The following is a 13,474-nucleotide window of genomic DNA, read 5'->3' on the forward strand; positions in this document are numbered from 1 at the left end:
TTTTGTTTTTTACTTCAAAATAAGATATGTGCAGTGTGCATAGGAATTTGTTCATAGTTGTTTTTTTTTTTAAACTATAGTCCGGCCCTCCAACGGTCTGAGGGACCGTGAATTGGCCCCCTGTTGAAAAAGTTTGAGGACGCCTGGATTAAAGGGTATTCTACCCAGGAGTATTGACCCGCTAGGAGACCTACCCTGTTTCCCCGAAAATAAGACAGTGTCTTATATTAAGTATTGCTCCCAAAGATGCGCTAGGTCTTATTTTCAGGGGACATCTTATCTTTCCTGTAAGTAGATCTTATTTTTGGAGGATGTCTTATTTTCAGGGAAACGGGGTAATAGATCAAAGGTATAAACCTAAGAGTCATCCTTCTCCTACTGATGAAATATAAGATCAGTCTTGCTGGAGCTGGGACGTTCACGTTAGCAGTGAGGTGACAGACATAGGGTTTGATTGGTTACATGAGCCTTGAGTTATAGAGAATCTTAAGCTTCAGAAGCTGAGAAGTTTGTGGGTCAGGCAGATATTGGGGAAGCACTAAGTGTGGGTTCTCAGACTGGGCAGGAGTTTGATTGTGTTCAAGAAGAGGTCGATTTGGTAGGTTAGTGTAGGATGGGAGAATGAGGTTGCAGAGACTGTGGGTTTGTCCTGTAGTAAGTGTACACTTTTATATGACTCGTAGGCTGGGCTCAAGCAGAACTATAAGCAGATTTTTGCCTTTTACGTTTTGTTTTTTTTCCATTTTCTTCTCGAGTCTTTATTGCTCCAGTAGATGTAGATGTCAGTGTTATAAGAGATAGTCTATTAATCCTAACAGATGCTAGACAGTTAGCTGTTGTGTAGTAAGTTAGTGATTTGGGAGATAATTTCTTTTTTTAGGGGAAAAAAACCCTGTCACTTTTAATGAATGACTTTTATAAACCAAGAGCTTTCCTTGTCAAACTTTTATTACAGGTTAATGATGAAATGGCAGGTAATTCATGCTTTTGGACAGGCCACACAGACATGAAAGACTTAATCAGTAAGTTTTCAAGTAAAATGTAGGATTTTAAAATTCCTAATAGCTGCCAAAAAGTAAAATGTTCCTGACACAGCATTATTACTAAGTGAAATAAAAAATTCATTAGCTATAACGATAACCTATTTTCAGTTTTTTCACTTTTCCAGAAATCATTTGATTTTCAAATCTGTTTTTAGAGTGCATTGTGCTATTGGTTATTAAAATAGAACATCTGGAGTCTCTGCTGTAAAACTTAAGTGAGGATATTTCCATTAAATTTGGTCATAGTAGCATGAAAGCTTTTAGCTGAATATATAAAACATTTTAAATTCTTCAGAAGATAAGCCCTCATATCTTCAGACTGTCAACTCACTATTTTATTTATGTGGTGCTGGATGCCTCCATTTTGGAGTATATTGTAATTGTAAATTAAAGTTTCTTTTAATTTTATGTTATTTTGAGACAGAGTCTCACTATGTTGCCCTCAGTAGAGTGCCGTGGTGTCATAGCTCACAGGAACCTCAAACTCCTGGGCTCAAGTGATCATTCAGCTTCCCAAGTAGCTGGGAACTACGGGCACCCGCCATCACACCCACTTAGCTTTTGTAGACGGGGTCTTGCTCTTGCTTAGGCTGGTCTCGAACTCTTGACCTCCAGCAATGCACCCGCCTTGGCCTCCCAGTGTGCTGGGATTATAGGTGTGAGCCACCGTGCCCAGCCTCTGTAATTTTAATTTTAAAGGACTTAGTTTTGGAGAGTTATTAATATTCCTTTCTTGTTTTGTAAATCCAACAGAATTTTGTCATTGCCAGATAATTTAACTGGTACAGGATTTTGACACTTGATTATAAATACTCATGAGGGGCAAATTCTTTACTAACTGATCATTTGATAATTAGCTTTGCCAGAAAATGAGGAATGTGGTACTATTTTAGTTTCTCAACTTGATAAATCTTTGAAAGTAAACAAGTGAATTAACTCAGTAAAAATTACAGCCAAGAAAACATCTGAGTTGTAAAATTATTCTTATTGGGTGCTGAAATTATTTCTTTAAAAGCATAAATGCATGCATCAGTGCACCTGCTAGCACACAGTGTGGGGGTGTGATCTGCTAAATACATCGTCAGCCTCACATGATACTGTAAAATAAGGAGCATCTCTGTTTTCCTGGTTTTCTTTTCTGCTTCACTCTTATCCATTTTTGAATTAGTCTACTCCTGATACTCTTCAGGTGCCTTCATGTGTTCTTACTCTGTCACACACGTAAGCAGAATGTACACTTACAAGTTTTTCATGTGACCTTCTCTATCAGGAGTGTCCAACATTTTTTTTTCTCTGCTACACATTGAAAGAATTATTATTGTCTTGGGCCACACATGAAACACACAACCACTAATGAAAGTTGATTAGCAAAAAAACCACGTGCATACTTTTTGTGATATCCAGCACCACAGATAAGCAAAAAAGATTCTCACAAAATCAGCATGCAGCCTGGGCCCACTAAGCCACATGTTAGACACACCTCCCTGTTCTACAGGCTTCCAGTGCATATAAGCCCATCTTTTTTTTTTTTTTTTTTTTTTTTTGAGACAGAGTCTCAAGCTGTCGCCCTCAGTAGAATGCCATAGCGTCATAGCTCACAGCAACCTCAAATTCTTAGGCTGAAACAATTCTCTTGCCTCAGCTTCCCAAGTAGCTGGGACTATAGGCACCTGCCACGACGCCCGGCTATTTTTTGGCTGTAGTTGTCATTGTTGTTTAGTGGGCTGGGGCTGCATTCAAACCCGCCCGTTCCCATGTATGTGGCTGGCACCCTAGCCGCTGACCTACAGGTGCTGAGCCAAGCCTATCATTTTTTTTTTTTTTTTTTATTGTTGGGGATTCATTGAGGGTACAATAAGCCAGTCACACTGATTGCAATTGTTAGGTAAAGTCCCTCTTGCAATCATGTCTTGCCCCCATAAAGTGTGACACACACCAAGGCCCCACCCCCCTCCCTTCGTCCCTCTTTCTGCTTCCCCCCCATAACCTTAATTGTCATTAATTGTCCTCATATCAAGATTGAGTACATAGGATTCATGCTTCTCCATTCTTGTGATGCTTTACTAAGAATAATGTCTTCCACTTCCATCCAGGTTAATACGAAGGATGTAAAGTCTCCATTTTTTTTAATGGCTGAGTAGTATTCCATGGTATACATATACCACAGCTTGTTAATCCATTCCTGGGTTGGTGGGCATTTAGGCTGTTTCCACATTTTGGCGATTGTAAATTGAGCTGCAATAAACAGTCTAGTACAAGTGTCCTTATGATAAAAGGATTTTTTTCCTTCTGGGTAAATGCCCAGTAATGGGATTGCAGGATCAAATGGGAGGTCTAGCTTGAGTGCTTTGAGGTTTCTCCATACTTCCTTCCAGAAAGGTTGTACTAAGGCCTATCATTTTTTAATGCTTGCATAATATTGTATTTGGTTAACCATAATGTAGTTAGCCGATTTTCTCCTGAGGAGTGTTTCCTGTTTTTCCATTTTCCCCAATATCAGCAATTTGCCATGGTGTTCCATTCCTCTGCTGAGAAATATTTTAGTTTCCTGTTTTTCTGTCTGTTATACCCAGACTTGGCAGAGTTTTAAATGATGTTATTCTCTTTTTGGACATGTTATTTTAGAAGATTGTCAAGGCTTTAGTATTTACAAAGAATTCCTTGACTTAATGTTTATAATTTTAAAAGCCATGATGTCTTTCAGGAAATGAGAGTTATCTTTTAGAACATGGCTTTTGCAGCTTGGCACCCGTAACTCTGTAGTTAGGGTGCCGGCCACATGCACCTGGGCTAGTGGGTTCAAACCTGACCTGTGCCTGCTAAACAACAATGACAACAATAACAAAAAAGTAGCCAGGCGTTGTGGCAGGCGCCTGTAGTCCCAGCTACTTGGGAGGCTGAGGCAAGAGAATCTCTTAAGCCCAAGGTGGCTGTGAGCTGTGATGCCATGGCATTCTACTGAGGGTGGCATAGACTCTGTCTCAAAAAAAAAAACCAAACAAAACAAAAAAAAACATTGCTTTTGTAGTGTCCTGTGTTATCCAGTATAGGCTGAGAGTAGAGGGTCTGAAACACAGAGGCAGGACAGTGATGGGTTTATTGGGGGTTTCATTGTTTCACTGCACCTTTCACTGCTGAAAGCTGTGTCTTTTCAGTGTGATCCTAGGACGTATCGCAATGATGTAATTGGTTTAATAGGACGAATTATGTAGTGGTAATTGCTTTAACGTGTGTTAATATGGGTATCCCTTGAGCCAGAAACATAATTTTTCCCATTCCAAGCCCCAAAAATGAAAGGAGAGGGAAGATATTTACAGGTCTGCAAAAGCAGAGCCCTTCAAGTGGCCATAGATACATTGTCTGTAGGAGTAGGGGAAGAGAGGTGTAAGAAAATCTTGCATCTTTTTTTTAGGGAAAAACTTTGTATTTCAAGAGTATATCTTTATAATTATTTGAATGGCAATCTTTTTTTCTTTTTTTTTTTTTTTACAGTTTTTGGCGGGGCTAGGTTTGAACCCACCACCTCCGGTATATGGGGCTGGCACCCTACTCCTTTGAGCCACAGGTGCGGCTGTATGGCAATCTTATTTCCCCTCCTAACTGCTGGTTCCTTAGGTGTAAGGATAGTGCCTAATTCACCCTCAAATTCCCTATCGTGCCTGGCAAGTGGTGCAGAAGTTATTGGCTGATAAATTAATAAATAGAAATAATGGGAAAAAATGTGTTCTGCAAACATGTAATACCTAGTTCTGAAAGTTAAATAGAAATGACTTCATTTCCCTAATTCATTATTCTTATTTAAACAATAAGTATTTCTTGAAAAATTACATTTAGGGCTGTGCCTGTGGCTCAAAGGAGTAGGGCACTGGCCCCATATGCTGGAGGTGGTGGGTTCAAACCCAGCCCAAGCCAAAAAACTGCAAAAAAAAAAAAATTGCATTTAATGTGTTGTATGTAATCTGTGTGAAAACCAAGTAACTCTCTAATCCTCAATTATTTTTATTCATTCTTGGTTAAAAAAAAAGAAGAAAGTGGGTGAGATTAGATGAGCTATGCTTTCCTGCTGTTGGAATACGATTTTGTTTGAATATTCATCATTAAAAAATACAATTTGGATTCTTTCCTACTTCATTTCTGTAGTGGCATGTCATAAAAATGAATTATGAAAGAAATTATCCTGTAAGAATTAAAAATATTGGCTCAGCGCCCGTAGCTCAGTGGTTACAGCGCCAGCCACATACACTGAGGACAGCCGGTTCGAACCTGGCCCAGGCCAGCTAAACAACTGCAACAAAAAATTAGCCAGGTGTTGTGGCAGGTGCCTATAGTCCCATCTACTTGGCAGGCTGAGGCAAGAGAATCGCTTAAGCCCAGAATTTGAGGTTACTGTGAGCTGTGATGCTACAGCACGCTACCAAGGGTGATGTAGGGAAACTCGTCTCAAAAAAAATCTCAAAAAAAAAAAAAAAGAATTAAAAATATTGCTATTGGTTTTTAAAAACGCCTACTTTCCTTTGAACTCATATGTGCAGTATTTTTATCATAATTAACTGCAAGATTGTTGTAAAATGAAGCATATGGAAGCCGTCTTTGAGGTCAGTATCTCATTTGGCATTTTTTTATGTGTATGTCAGATTTTCTCATCGGAAGTTTTTATAATCTTAATAAACCTACCTACAGTTTATTTCTCATAGCTTTTGAGGTTTATGGGAAGAAACCAAAGCTTTAACTAATTGTTTCAAAAACAAGAAAGCAAAGTATTTATGAGAAAGTGGGTCACTTAGTATTTAACAATGGAAATTTTCAAAGCATTTTGCTAATATTACATACGTTCTGTAATTAGTGCCTTTGGTAACTTTTCAGGTATACTGGAAATATTTCCAGAGAAATTATTATTGTTGGTAGAAACTAAGACTCAACTATGTTACTCCTGGCTTCAAGTGGCCCTTACAGGCATAAGCCACTACGCAAAAAGACAGAGTCTCACTCTTTTGCCCAGGGTAAAGTGCCATAACATCAGCCTAGTTCACAGCAACCTCAAATTCCTGGGTTCAAGTAATCCTCCTGTCTCAGCTTCCCAGGTAGCTGAGACTACAGCTGCCTGCCACAACTTGTGGCTTACTTTTTCCATTTTTATTTTTATTTTATTATTATTTTTTAATTTTTCCCATTTTTAGTAGAGATAGGGCCTCACTGTTGGTCAGGCTGGACCTGAACTCCTCAGCTCAAGGGATCTTCCCGCCTTGGCCTCCTAGAATGCTAGGATTATGGGTGTGAGCCACTGCGCCCAGCCTCCCCAAAATATACATATATGTTTTTATTGTTGGGAGCTCATTGAGGGTATAAGAAACCAGGTTACTTACACTGATAGCATTTGTTAGATAAAGTCCCTCTTACAATTGTGCCTTGTCCCCAAAAGGTGTGTCACTTACACACTGAGACCCTATCCTTCTCCTTCCTTCCCTCTCTCTGCTCTTCCTTCCCCACCTCCCATCCTCCTTCTCTTGTCTCTCTGCTCTCCCCTTCCCCCACCCCCCACTGTGTCATTAATTGTCCTCATATCAAAATTGAATACGTAGGATTCATGCTTCTCCATCCTTGAGATGCTTTGCTAAGAATAATGTGTTCCACTTCCATCCTGGTTAATACAAAGGCTGTAAAGTATCCATTTTTTTTTTAATGGCTGAATAATATTCCATGGTATACATATACCACAGCTTGTTAATCCATTCCTGGGTTGGGGGGGCATTTAGGCTGTTCCCACATTTTGGCGATTGTAAATTGAGCTGCAACAAACAGTCTAGTGCAATTGTCCTTAGAATAAAAGGATTTTTTTCCTTCTGGTTACATGCCCAGTAATGGGATTGCAGGATCAAATGGGAAGTCTAGCCTGAGTTCTTTGAGGGTTCTCCATACTTACTTCCAAAACGTTGTATTAGTTTCCAGTCCCACCAGCAGTGTAAAAGTGTTCCTTTCTGTCCACATCCACACCAGCATCTGCAGCTTTGAGAAAATACCCCGTATAGCCAAAATAGTTTTTATAACAGCTTTGATACCATGACACTATATTCTTGCTATTACTGGCAGGATTAATTTTTTAATTAAAGTACTGTTTATGACTTTTCATTCTGTGATATTATGTGTGTGGCCTACTTTAATTGAAATATCTGGTTCTATAGAGAAGGGATTTCTTTAATTAAATTGTGAAAGATTCCAAAAGAATAACTACTCTTCTGTGTGCCTCTGAAAATTCACTCATGGAGAAAATTGCATCTCAGGAGTCTATATTTACACCAGCAGAGGTCACTGTGCACCTATGAAAGGAAACCCTTTCCTGCCTTCTAGTCATGAGCTGGGTGGGTGTTCTAGAACACCTAATAAGTATGATTGGTATTTCTGGGAACTTAACCAATCCAGCCAGCACCCCACTCCCCCCGCCTTCCGTACCTTGACAAAATCACTTGCCTGTCATCATTTAACAGAGTGACTTGCTATTGTTTATCTGCATAATGAGAGCACATTCTGGTAAAGTCTAGCCGAGTCCCGGCACCCCTTCCCAGTAAACGTTACTGAATCAGCTAAAGCACCAGAAATTAAAATTCCCTAAAAACATTGATTTGAATCTCAAAGTTTGAAGGAACTTTAACAAATTGATCAGATTCAGCATCTGAGGCAGGTTTGCCTGTTAACATTTAATAGTTACAAAGGGATTATTTTTCACTACTGTCCTCTGCTACTTAATGGGATTTCACTTATTAAAACCATTTAGATCTTTACTGCATCGTAGTACTCGTATTACACAGTGTTTCATTCTGAGTATACCAGTAAAACATTTTAGAGTGTACCAGTAAAACATTTTATAGAATATTATTCTGTATGATTATAATCACAGATGTGTCTGCTGGTAATAACAGACGAGTATTTGAGGACTAGACTAAACAAAATTCTGGTTTGTTATAAAATTGTACTGGTGCTCTTACTAGATAGTCAAAACAAATATGTAAATTGGGCCTTGTGCAGTGACTTGAGTTACTTTTAAGGTGGTCGTCAATGGTGATAAAGAAATGTTGTAAGAGGAGCAAGCCAGTGGGAGTCAAGCAGCTCCTCAGAGGGCAGTGTGGCGAGGCCTCGCAGCACAGAGTGGGAGTGCAGGGCGGTGTGGCGGGGCCTGGCTGTACAGAGCCCCAGTGCCATGTGAGATGCCTGTACAGGGCTCGTCAGCCCACACATCGCGGCCCTCAGTGAGGAGTGTCAGTGGTTGGCAGCATGGATCCTGGAGAGAGAGCCTGGCTCTGCCCTTCCTAGTTCTGAGGTCCTCCTGCAGTTAGCATCTCTGCACCTCAGGTTCCACGTCTGTCAGATAGGGTGAGAAGAGTTGTGTGGAGTTGTGGTGGCAGTCGTAGCATTAGGATGTGGAAAGTACTTGGAATAGCACCTAGCGTGTAGGAACAACTCAGGCTGTTATTTTATGGTAGCTGAATTGGCCTAGACCTTATTCCATTCTTGACTGCTCCACTCCTTGAGGATCAAAATGGAGTTTATTCGTTTTCTCTAATTAATTCTCAATGACATCTGTATCAAGGAACCAGGTGTATATCTAATCTTTAATGATTAGTTTTCTCCAGTCAACCTAATTAAATAACTTAAGACTGTCAAATGGTATATAATCAAAACTTAATGCCCACATATCAGTTCTGAGTGAGGAAAAACCAGTATTTGGCCCAGAAATATGTAGACATATTTTTATAGTTGTGGATTTGGTCTTGAAAGGTGAGGCCAGTTAATACTTAAAATTTTTGTTTTCCTGTCTACTTTTAAACTCCTTACCCCTAAGGCAGGGGTTTCCAACCTTTTTTTTGCCTCTGCCTGCACATTGGAAGAATACGAGTTGTCTTGGGCCACACATTAAATACACAGATACTAATGAAAGCTGATAAGCAAAAAGAAGGTCCTTGTATATTTTTCATGATACCTGACACCACAGATAAAGCAAAAGAGGTCCTGACAAAATCAGCATTTGGCCATGGACACCCCTGCTTAAGCGATTATCCATATAGTCTTTGCCTTCTAGGTAAATGAGATAAACCAATTACAGTGGGAGATTCGGTTCCAACTTGCTGTAATCTTTTATAGGTGTATGAACTGGAAGAAAAATTATCCAAATGTGTTGCCTAATAAACCTCTGGTATTTCTTTCCTTTTTTTTTTTTTTTTTTTAAGACAGAGTCACTATGTCACCCTTGTTAGAGTGCTGTGGTATCACAGCTCACAGCAACCTCAAATTGTTGGGCTTAAGCGAATCTCTTGCCTCAGCCTCCTGAGTAGCTGGGACTACAGGCACCCGCCACAACGCCCGGCTATTTTTGGCTGCAGTTGTCATTGTTGTTTAGCAGGCCTGGACCAGGCTCAAACCTGCCAGCTTTGGTGTATGTGGCTGGAGCCCTACTCCCTGAGCTACAGGCACCAAGCCAACCTCTGGTATGTCTTTAGGGGATTCCCTAGAATAGTTAAGGGGTCATAAACTACAATGTCTTCTTCATTAATTTAAAAGCCTTAGATTTCTTAAGCAAGGATGTTAAAAACAATGTTGAACCAAGATAGACCCTCAAATAATATACCATATCAACACTCAGATATCTCTATTCAGATTTTTTGACAAGTCACATATATGATGATAACCCCTCTCCTCAAAGGCGAAACATCCTGTCGTAGAACATTGAGTAGTACAGTTTGATACCACCCCCTATTTCTTATTTCTGACTGTATTTGAGCTTCTATCAACCCACTGTCAGAGGAGGAAGCGGGCCTCCTTTCTGTGTGTACGTCCCAGTTACATGCCCTTATGTGGGAGTTAAGGGCACTGCTCCAGACGGCCTCATGGCTAAGAGTCGGAGGAAACTTGTGCTCAAATATATAGAATTACCATCTATTTTGTATAAATCTGAGTTACAGGGTTTTTGTAAAAGATAAAAAGAATCATTGCTTTTCAGTGTTTTCCATGTATTTTATAAGTGGCTATTGGAGATAAAATATCAGTTTCCTAGCTTATTTTAGTTTTCCAAAATAACCTTGTGTTGAGATATGTTTTGTTAAATTCTTTTATTGAGGCTCAGGGGATAGCTCAGAATACTACTTAAGTCAATTTTCAGTAATTTTTTTCATTGTAATCAACTTATGGGACTTTTGTGATAACATTTATTCAGTTTTTCCTTTCTTTAAAATAATACAGTAATTTTATTGCATATAAAATTAATTTTTATTATTTGTGCTTCTAGGTGATTGTCATTTTTTGTGGGTACATGTAAGCTATAAGACTGGTAAATATTCTGTATGATTTTAAAATTACTAAACTTTTAGCCTGATCAGGGCTTGAATGAAGGCGTCATCCTGACACTGAATGCATTTGTCTGTTTAGCAGACACATGAACACCAGGCATGTGCAAAAAGAAAGCAAGGTCTCTGCCCTTGAGGGCTACACAGTGTGGTTAGGAAGGCAGACCTGGAACCAGAAAAAATGATGGGACACAGCGTTTACTGTGGCAGTAGAGATGTGAGCAGCGTGCTGTGGAAACCTATCCAGTGAAGGCTGGATTAGGGAAGGAGATTTGAGAAGGCACCTGACCCGGGGGCCTGTACTGTAGCTTGGTGGAAGTGAAGTGCCCTTGCAGGGTTACTTGTAGGCATGAAAGGGGATGGAGTGAATGGAGAGCTGGAGTAGCTTAGCATGGCTGCCCTTGTGCTCTGAAGAGCCTCCACTACTCAGTAAGGAACTTGCATCTATCTCATAGGCAGTAGGGTCTGTCATCTGGAGAGGGCCTGGTTCAGATTATAGGTAGTCTTACCTTCTTCACTAGTAGAATCATGTTAAATAGGAGTGAGCTCAAGAAAAATGACCAGGACAGCCAGAAATTGCCTTCAGAGTCCTCCATTTTAGGTTGCAGCACGCCATCCTGCTCTTTGGACCATCATCTCCTTAACCACCCAGGCCTTTGTCACCTGTCCAGCCTTGACCAGAAAGGACCTTGATCAGAAAGGCAGTTCAGAAGTAGGAAATCATTACTGTATTTTACTTAACCTTTTTATGTTTTGTACTCAGACCCTCTTCCTTCTGCCCAGATCTGTCCTACATGTAAAATTTTAAGTACAGAATTTTAATTTAGGGCATTAGTATGATGTGGTAATAGGGCGTATCTTGGGAGCCAAACTCCTCTGTCTCTACCTAGACATATGACCTTGGGCACGTCACTCAGTTGCTCTGTGCCTCTCTTCTTTTTTTTTTTAAATACATTTAGAGGGTTTAGAGCACATTACATAATGGTGCTAGGATACTTAACATAGGATTGGTTCATTCAGCACTTAATTAATAACCATTTTTATGGGCGGCGCCTGTGGCTCAGTGAGTAGGGCGCCAGCCCCATATGCCGAGGGTGGCGGGTTCGGGCCCAGCCCCGGCCAAACTGCAACCAAAAAATAGCCGGGCGTTGTGGCGGGCGCCTGTAGTCCCAGCTGCTCGGGAGGCTGAGGCAAGAGAATCGCGTAAGCCCAGGAGTTGGAGGTTGCTGTGAGCCATGTGACGCCACAGCACTCTACCCGAGGGCGGTACAGTGAGACTCTGTCTCTACAAAAAAAAAAAAAAAAAAATAACCATTTTTATTTTCATTATTATCTAGATAATAGAGGAAAGGATTTTAAGATTATAGACTTTAGGAGTACCAGACTTTACTTGTTGTTAACATTCATTCTTAAGAGACAGTGTCCTAGAAAATATATGGAAATGGGGCGGCGCCTGTGGCTCAGTGAGTAGGGCACCGGCCCCATATGCCGAGGGTGGTGGGTTCAAACCCAGCCCTGGCCAAACTGCAACAACAAAAAAATAGCCGGGCATTGTGGCGGGCGCCTGTAGTCCCAGCTGCTCGGGAGGCTGAGGCAAGAGAATCACGTAAGCCCAAGAGTTGGAGGTTGCTGTGAGCCGTGTGATGCCACGGCACTCTACCGAGGGCAGTAAAGTGAGACTCTGTCTCTACAAATAAAGAAAATATATGGAAATGGAATTAGGGAGGGTATCTTTAGTCTCCTTGTTAGCAGTGCTTGGCTTTCAGGAAAATAATTCACTTTCAACACGTGTGTATGCTACTCTTCTGGGTTATGGGATCAAACCAGCAAAAACTACAGCCTCTGCCACCTTGGATTATTTATTCAAAACTAGATAGCACCATTGTGCATAAACATATGTAATAGTATAAAGGGGAAAAAAGCAGCCATTCAGGAAATAACTCAGCAGCAAGGAGAGGGTGACCGTATCAGTAAGAATTATTTGGAGGTATTCCTGCTCAGAGTCATGCTCTCTTTCTACTCTGCAGGGAAAGGCAGAGGCAGAGACAAGTCTCTTTGGAGGGAAAGGAAGATGCCTTGTGCACAGGGAGCCAGAACTGCCCTCCAGGAGCTGGCTGGCTCCAGTGAGGCAGGTACCGGGGAAGCGAATGAGCTGGAGCAGCCCTGCCCAACCCCAGAGACCTTGAGTTTGATGCTGAATGCAGCAAGGTATTGCAGGTGACAAGCTACATGGTTGTAGTAACAGGCGCTGACAAGCTCCACCAGAGCTTTGCGTCCTTTCGTGTAGCAGAGTTTGTCTTGGATGATGAAATGCACTTAATAGTGGGCTGTGAGGCTGAGTCTGGAGGCACAAACTCTGTTGGAGATTCTTGAACGAATTGGCCTTGGGACTTGGCAACTTTCATGGGTCATAGATCAAAGAAAATTACAGGCACAAGGCACTTGAGAGATTATCCAGACTGTGAATAAGAACCTGGGTATGTCAAATTGGGGAGAAGAAGAGAGAATTGGAAAAGCATGTTTAACGTGCTTTGTTTCATAATGCAAAATAAAGCTTATTCAAGTTAAGCCCTGTCGGTTGAGGGGAGATAGGTGGGATCTGATAATGTGGCAGAGGATTGTAAGGGGCTTAGTGGGGCAGCAGTTGTGAAGTGATGGCTGCCGTTCTGGGTGGTTTTCTGCTCAGTAAAGCAAGAGTGAAGATACCAGCTATTTATTATGAGCATCAAATGACATGATGGGATAACAAAACCCTTGGAAATTTGGGGAAACTTCATACAACTTTTACAAATAAGTGGTGCTCTTTCTTGTCTTGCTAGAAACCACATTCTCAGTGTCAGAGAACTGAAGATAAAGCAGAATTCCCACAGGTTCTCTTTAAGTGAAGGAGCGAAAGGAGGCATTGGAGATAGGCTTGCCAGGTTTATAAATAAAAATACAGGACATCCAGTTTAATTTGAATTTCAGGTAAACAACACATAATTCTTAAATACATCTGAAATTCAGTCTGAACTAGGCATCCGGTGTTTTATCTTGCATCCCTAATTAGAAACATTAGAATCCCGGTGGAGCCAGGACATGGGCTGATGGCTCCATGTC

At 40.9% G+C, this 13,474-nt stretch overlaps 1 protein-coding gene across 3 annotated transcripts in view; it reads left to right on the forward strand.

Annotated features, from left to right (window-relative positions):
* The window catches only part of SCAF8 (SR-related CTD associated factor 8), a 213,820-nt gene that overhangs the window by 108,195 nt on the left and 92,151 nt on the right, over positions 1 to 13,474 (forward strand). The window contains exon 22 of one of the 3 annotated variants that reach the window (XM_053592947.1): positions 12,403 to 12,709. The exons of the other annotated variants lie outside the window; for them this stretch is intronic. The gene's annotated coding sequence lies outside the window, so the exon portion shown is untranslated. Of the gene's footprint in view, positions 1 to 12,402; positions 12,710 to 13,474 lie in introns of those variants that run through there. 3 annotated transcript variants of the gene reach the window in all.

This window comes from Nycticebus coucang, chromosome 5 (genome assembly GCF_027406575.1).
Source record: "Nycticebus coucang isolate mNycCou1 chromosome 5, mNycCou1.pri, whole genome shotgun sequence".
NCBI classification, from domain to species: domain Eukaryota; kingdom Metazoa; phylum Chordata; class Mammalia; order Primates; family Lorisidae; genus Nycticebus; species Nycticebus coucang.